Genomic DNA, 7,500 nt, shown 5'->3' with positions numbered 1-7,500 from the left:
TTCCTTTACATATTCTTTACTATCCACCTATGTCTCTTTCTTCTATCCACTTACCTCAGTTCTGTTCTTTACCATTCCTTCAAATTCCCGTCTCTTCCCTTCACCATGTTCCCTTCTCTCTAGCCATGTCTCCGTCCCTTCCCAGCACAAGTTCTCTTCACCCTTTCTCCTCTTCCCTCTCTCTCACCGTGCAGGCCAACACTCCCTAGACCACAGGTAGCTGCGCCCCGCTAAGGCCATTTCAGTGTTTGTAATGTATTCATTAATTCAGTGGTGCCTTCCTTCTCCCTCCCCTCCACTCCCTCCCTCTCCAATCCTTCCCCTCCACTGCCTCCCTCCCCAATGCTTCCCTCCCTCACGCACAGCACAGTTATCACAGCTTGTCAACCCGCCAGTCACCGTGATGGAGGGAAGGGAGGCAAGGGAAGGGGAGTAGAGGAAGGGAGAGGGGAGAGTAAGTGCAGAATATGAATACGGTCCAGTGAGGGTTAATGGGAGAGATAATGGAGGAAACATTAAGACATTCGGAGATAAAAGGCGAGGACGAGGGAGAAGGCGGAGGGACTCGTGTGGAGGGAAATGGAGGGAGAGAAAACCTGAAGGAGGCGCAGAAGTGAAGGTAATGGAGTGAGTCGGAAGGTGATGGCGGCGGCAGCGTTGGCGGCGAAGGCGGAGGTAACAGTGCTTCTGTGGGTGATAATGGTGGTGGTGGTGGTGGTGGTGGTGGTGGTAGAGAAAATATTGCAATACTAAGCAAAATGGCAAATAAAAAAGAAAGAGGAGAAAAGTAAGGAAGAAGTTAAGAGGAATTTACTTCGGAGGAATAAGAAGAAATGTCAAAGAAAATTGAAATATAAAACAAGAACGATAAAGAGGAGAAAATTTAAATTCTCTCTCTCTCTCTCTCTCTCTCTCTCTCTCTCTCTCTCTCTCTCTCTCTCTCTCTCTCTCACCCAGACTTTGCTCCTCCTTTACATCACCTCATCTCTTTGTATCCTCATCACAATCACGGGAAGAAGAAATCGCTGGAGGGAAGGAGGGAGGAAAGGTAGAGGGGGAGGAAAGGAAGGAAGGAAGGAAGGAAAGAAGAGATAACGAATACATGCAGGGAAGGAAGGAAAACACACGAAAGGAAAGAATGAAGGAAGGAATGAAGGAAAGAAGACATCGGAGGCGGGATAACACTTTCTAAATACGCCAGGTAAGGTTTAATCAGCACCTTCGTGTACACCTGAGACCAGACCAGCCCGCGCCCACACACACCACCACCGCGCGGCTGCCCACACCACACATCCCCCCCTCCAAGCTCCACCGCCTCCACCTGAACCTCCACTTGGCATATTTACTCGGCGCGCAGTTCCTTCCCAAGCACTGGAGTTACGCGACCAATTCCACCCCGCTTCCGCCCCCCACGACCCCGCCGCCTCCTCCTGCCCTCCCTCTCCCGCCGAAATACCATCTTCTTTCAGCTTCTCCTCGCTTCTCGCATCATCCAACTATGTTCTTTAATAACCTCAAGATTATTACACCTCTCTCTCTCTCTCTCTCTCTCTCTGGCACCTCCAACAAATGTACCACGGAGAGAGAGAGAGAGAGAGAGAGAGAGAGAGAGAGAGAGAGAGAGAGCAAACTTTGTCTATACGCACTAAAATTTTTGGCTTGGCTGAGGAAGGAGGAAGATTACTGCCTTCCTCTAATTTGATTTTTTTTTTACTTCCTCCTTTTTTAAACACCCAATAACGTTGCTTACCGCTCTCTCTCTCTCTCTCTCTCTCTCTCTCTCTCTCTCTCTCTCTCTCTCTCTTCCATTTTCTTCGCTTTCTTTTCCTCATTTCCTTCGCCTCTTTCACGTGATCCTTCTTCTTCTGTGGTCTATTCAATCTTCTTCCATTCCTTTCCTCTCTTCTTTTCCTTTCCCCTTCCCCATTCTGTGTTTGCTTCTCTTTTCACTCCTCTTTCCTCCATTTTCTCTTTCCTCTCTTCCTTAAGCGTCACCGTTGCCATGCTTTCATCTTTTCTCTTTCTTACTTCCTTCCTTTCGTCAAAATCATTCTTTTCACACGATACGTAATATGTAGAAAGCGCCCTTCATTTTTTTTCTTCCTCTCATTCGTAAATTCTTTAATATAATTCCCTACCCAAAACTCTAACACCCTCCCCGACACTTCCCCTTCCAAACTAACTCCCATATCCTCTTTCCCTTCAAAACACTCCCTTTTTCCTTCCCTTCTTCCATATCCTACTATTCTCTATATTGTCTGCCTCCCTGTCACCCCTTCCTTCCCTTCCACCATACCTTCAACTTTCCCCATCACCTTCATAGGACCCCAGAGCGCTTTCCCCTCCCCACGCCCGCCAGGTGTTTGACAGGAGGCACCGACAGAGTGTCTGGCGGAGGAAACAAGGCCAGGTAATGAAGGAGCGGAGCGGGATTTGGGAAAGAAAAAGAAATGTGTGCCCTAGTTCAACGGTGACTTTTTAGGGGTTGTGTCTCGGTGTGTGTGTGTGTGTGTGTGTGTGTGTGTGTGTGTGTGTGTGTGTGTGTGTGTGTGTGTGTGTGTGTGTGTGTGTGTGTGTGTGTGTGTGTGTGTAGTAGTAGTAGTAGTAGTAGTAGTAGTAGTAGTAGTAGTAGTAGTAGTAGTAGTAGTAGTAGTAGTAGTAGTAGTAGTAGTAGATGTAGAAGTAGAAGTTTATGTAGCAGTGACAATATCAGGGACACACACACACACACACACACACACACACACACACACACACACACACACACACACACACACACACACACACACCGCTTCTTTTTCCTCACGCTCTTTCGTTTTCTTTTAATAATTTTCCTTCGTGTCTCTTCATTCGACATTGATTAATTTTCTTTCCATCTTTTTGCTCAAAAACTACACTTTATAAATTTTCTCCGTCATGATTTTCACTTCCACGTTTCTTTCCTAAACTTTCACCCCCATTAATCTCCTCCACCACCACCACCACCACCACCACCACCACCACCACCACCACCCCTCCTACTACCACTGCCCCAGCTCCTCCAACTCCTTTCTTTACCACGTCTTCTCTACATTATTTTCTTCAACAAAACTTTACCATCTCCATCATTCTCTCCCTTATATCCATTCTCACTCCTCTGACGCTAACCTGCCCTACTCCCCTTCTTGTGAGGCGCTAAGAGAGACCAAGGGGGGGGAGGAAAACCTGGAGATGGGGGAATAGGGAGAGGAGAGGGAGGGAGGAGACAGAGGCGTTAATTCTCAGGGTCAATATCGAGGTTCCACGTCATGAATATTTAAGAGTGACTCCCGACGCTGTGTTGAGGGGGGAAAGGGGGGAGAGGAGAGGAGGATGCTGTGTCTGGATGAGCAAGTGAAGGACCTCTCTCTCTCTCTCTCTCTCTCTCTCTCTCTCTCTCTCTCTCTCTCTCTCTCTCTCTCTCTCAGATCTAATAATGCAACACAATACAGAGCAATACATGTGTAATTTCTTTCTCTAAATCGTAGTTTTGTAAAGACCAGTTTTCTCCGGCGTTTCTATTTTAATAACCTGGAAAAAACGATTACTAAGTTTTAAAGAGAACCATTGGCGTAGGATCTCTCTCTCTCTCTCTCTCTCTCTCTCTCTCTCTCTCTCTCTCTCTCTCTCTCTCTCTCTCTCACCACAGACCCATACCACGCACTGCTACATTCATACATTCATTGTCACAATTCGGTAACTTTCCCCAATCATCCACGAAATGTCAATGTTTACCCATAATCCCATACCATCTTCCTGACACTGTTTCTATACTAAAATTTATCTTTTATATTTTTCCTTCCTTTTCCATGTTGTAAGTGTTTTGCATATCAATACTTATAGGAGTGAAGAGATTAAGGTTGAAGGGAAACACTAAGCAGAGTATAAGTGAGAGCATCAATCTAATCTACTTTCCACTAAGACTATAATATACATGTGGCATCTACACCTGTCCTCTCTCAAGTGCGTAGTACAACAAAGGTGACATAAGCAAAATCACCAGGACCAATAATCAGGATAGGACACAAAGATAATGGATTCAAAGATGAAGTTGGGTTTTAAAAAGAGAATTGGGTGAAACTGGTTCTCAAACAGAGTAGATAAGTGGAATGGACTTCGTAATCAAACTGTTAGTGTCGAGTCATTGGGGGAGCTTTAAAGAAGATTAAGACAAATTTATACATAGAGCTGATAGGTGGAGATAGGTAGACATGTTTTATGCAGGGAAAGCCACATGTAGGTCTGACGGCTTCTTACAGCTTCCCTATTTCCTTATGTTCTTATGTCCTTCAGGCTGCCCTATGCTGTAATGTTTGCTGGTGCTCTTAACTGCTTTCCTATTGACTACTTACTGATACCGTGGTCCGTCATGGAAACACTACAAAATTGACCTCAAATCAAATGGTGACACGTTGGTCCTGAGAGGGTTTCGCTGAGGGTGGAACCTCTGACGGATCACTCACGAAAACATAAGTCGGTTACATCACCAGCCTGGCTAAGGTGATCACCAAGGCCGGAATGGAAGTTGAGTGACCTTGACTGTCATGCACTGTACGTAATATTAGTAAAAATAATATGTCAGGAAGAAAAATTTATTAAGGACATTTGATTCCGCTACATACTCGTACTAATGTTTCACTCACACTTTATATTAAAAAATGAAGTGACATTAATTTGCTCTTTTCTAAGATAGGAAAGAGGGAAGTCATATGTATATTATAAAGTCATGATGAAAGCTCTCTCGAAATATCAGATAGAAATATACTTAAAAGTCTAAATTCACAGGTGATCGCAGGCTAAGGTAATATTATTATTGCATTCAGCATGACCATGAAGACACCATAAATTAAAGTTTTCATCTATCAGTCATAAACTTACTATAAATCATTTCCTTATCTTACATCACAAATCAATCAAAAGCAAAACACTACTCCTTCTCCCATCACACCCAATACACAAAGCACCACAGCTCGCTTTCTTCCTTACGTCATCCGCTCACACACTTCACGACTTACCATTTCCACGAACTTTCCCTTGAAGCGAACAAGTAAAGGTGCCATCAGAGGCCTGGATTTGCCCGCGACACGGAATATTTCACTTGGCGTGTCGAGCTGTGACATTATTTCGGCCCAAGAAACATCCTCTGTGAAGATGGAAACACATTTGTCGAGTGAGAATAACGTCACATTCTTGCAAGTATCGACTGGAATACATCTTGTTGACTGGCTGTCTGGCTGTGCGATGCTGTCTCAGTTCAGTCTGGCAGCTTCAAGGCTCACTAGTGGATGGGACACACACACACACACACACACACACACGTCATATGTCACCACTTCCTACTCACTGAGGGGGAAATAGGGGAGGAGAAGGGAGAGATTGGTGTGTGTGTGTGTGTGTGTGTGTGTGTGTGTGTGTGTGTGTGTGTGTGTGTGTGTGTGTGTGTGTGTGTGTGTGTGTGTGTGTGCTATAAACATCCTATCCATATATTATTCACAAGTAATGAGATTAAGCTCCTCACACACACACACACACACACACACACACACACACACACACACACACACACACACACACCATTCCACTACCACCCAGCACCTCTCCCTGTCCCTCCTTCCCCGTTACCCACCAAGAAATATAAATTAATAATGAAACAAAGCCGCTTCTTATCGCCCGCACATCAGTAACGACACTAAATATCCTTCATCGGTGCCGCAAATCAAGCCAGATCGCGCCAGGACAAAAATGTAACACAATATTGCAATGAGAGGGAAGATTAGTGACTCACGCGGCAGTCACGGTTTGTCGGGCCAGCCAGTCAGTCGCGTTCACTGACTCAGAGGTCGTGAGGCGGTTCGGTGGTCGTGCACGCCGCCCCTCATACCAGTCAAGGATCACCTGTCAAAGCCCTCACAGCTGGATGGTTCCCGGATGGTTCCTGGATGCTGCGGGTGTTGATAGAGTTCATGTACTATTAACTCTTTATTTTCAATGTGGTTTCTGAACAAAAATACAAATGGATGGAATAATACAAGGAGTTCCTTACGACTTGACATAATTTGAAATGTCTATATCGGAGTGAATATTTGGTAAAGAGAAATGAGGCTTAATAGGCTTAATTGTGAACATATCAAGTGCCCCTGAAGACTGTTACACGAGATATGCTGCAGCGAGTGTGGCAGGAACTCGACTACAAACTTGATGTGTGCCGCGTCACGAGCGGAAACACATTCAACATCTGTAATAACTTTGACAGTTCTCCTCGATCGATATGTAGATAGATGAGTAGTAAATAAGCAAATAGATATATATGGACAAAAAAAAAAAAAAGCAAGGAAGTAAGTGAAAATGTTAATCCAATATCATACAACCATCAGTGACATCAAAAGCAGTAATCGAACCTTTCACATCTTTCACTGATCATATCTTTATTACTGTTCAGCAATATCGCCTCGGGTTGCTGTAACGAAACAAAGTGACTTGTTACCATTAGCACTCCAAGTGTTCATTTGTTTTTACTGCATACGATGTGCTAGGATATAGAAATACCCAGCGTCTCGCATCACCTCTAGGATGGTAACTGGAAGAGCCTGTAGTGAGTCTAAGCTTTTATAGAGGAGCCGCCTGAATATTGCACGAAGCTCAGGTCGTGCAGGAATATTGCAACAAATATCGTTTAGCATCCCCTTTTAAAAAACACAGCTTAGCATATTATATATAGAAATAATGGTACAGCAAGCTAATAAGGTTTCCCAGATTTCTAAAAGTGCGGTGATGTAAATTTTGTAGTAATAAAAGAATATAAAAAAATACATTGAAACACAGTATGTGAAGCTGAAAAAAAACTCCATCAGACCTGCACATGACAATCCCTGCCTATACGTGACAAGCTGCGAAAAAGAACACGAAAACAAAGCTGTCTGCCAAACAAAAAATATTGAAAACACTTAATTCTGAAATACTCTCAGTCATCAAGTCCTCAGTGCCACACCAGTAAAAGCTTGAAAGATTAGATAAATTCATGAACACTGATAAAAGCTGGATGTAAACAGTTATGCATTATACAGAGTCTGCTACGTGTACGCCAAATAACTCCTTCCAGATACACTACAATAAAATTCACATGCTCTCGTATGTCAACCAACTTACACACCGCACAAGGACAAATCACACCACTTACACTCACCTTTCCATTCAAAAACAGCTGACAGACTTCCTAATTTTCTCACGTTCTATAATGTTCTTTAACTCCCACGCTGCCTAACAAACACTTCCTTTCCCCTACACTGCCCTTTCCCTCCACCCACACCTTCCACTATTCCTCTGAGCACCTCCTACACACTATCTCGCAGTCTTAACTCTTTCTCCTTTTCCCAGTATCCCGAAGCAGCTCCCTGACCATCCCCGTCCATCCCTGACCCCCCACAGTGTCCAGCGTCCACCCTAGAGCTACTTGATACCCCAACGCAGGCTTCTCTCTCTCTC

This window comes from Portunus trituberculatus, chromosome 50 (genome assembly GCF_017591435.1).
Source record: "Portunus trituberculatus isolate SZX2019 chromosome 50, ASM1759143v1, whole genome shotgun sequence".
NCBI lineage: Eukaryota > Metazoa > Arthropoda > Malacostraca > Decapoda > Portunidae > Portunus > Portunus trituberculatus.
This window is presented reverse-complemented; position numbering follows the sequence as displayed.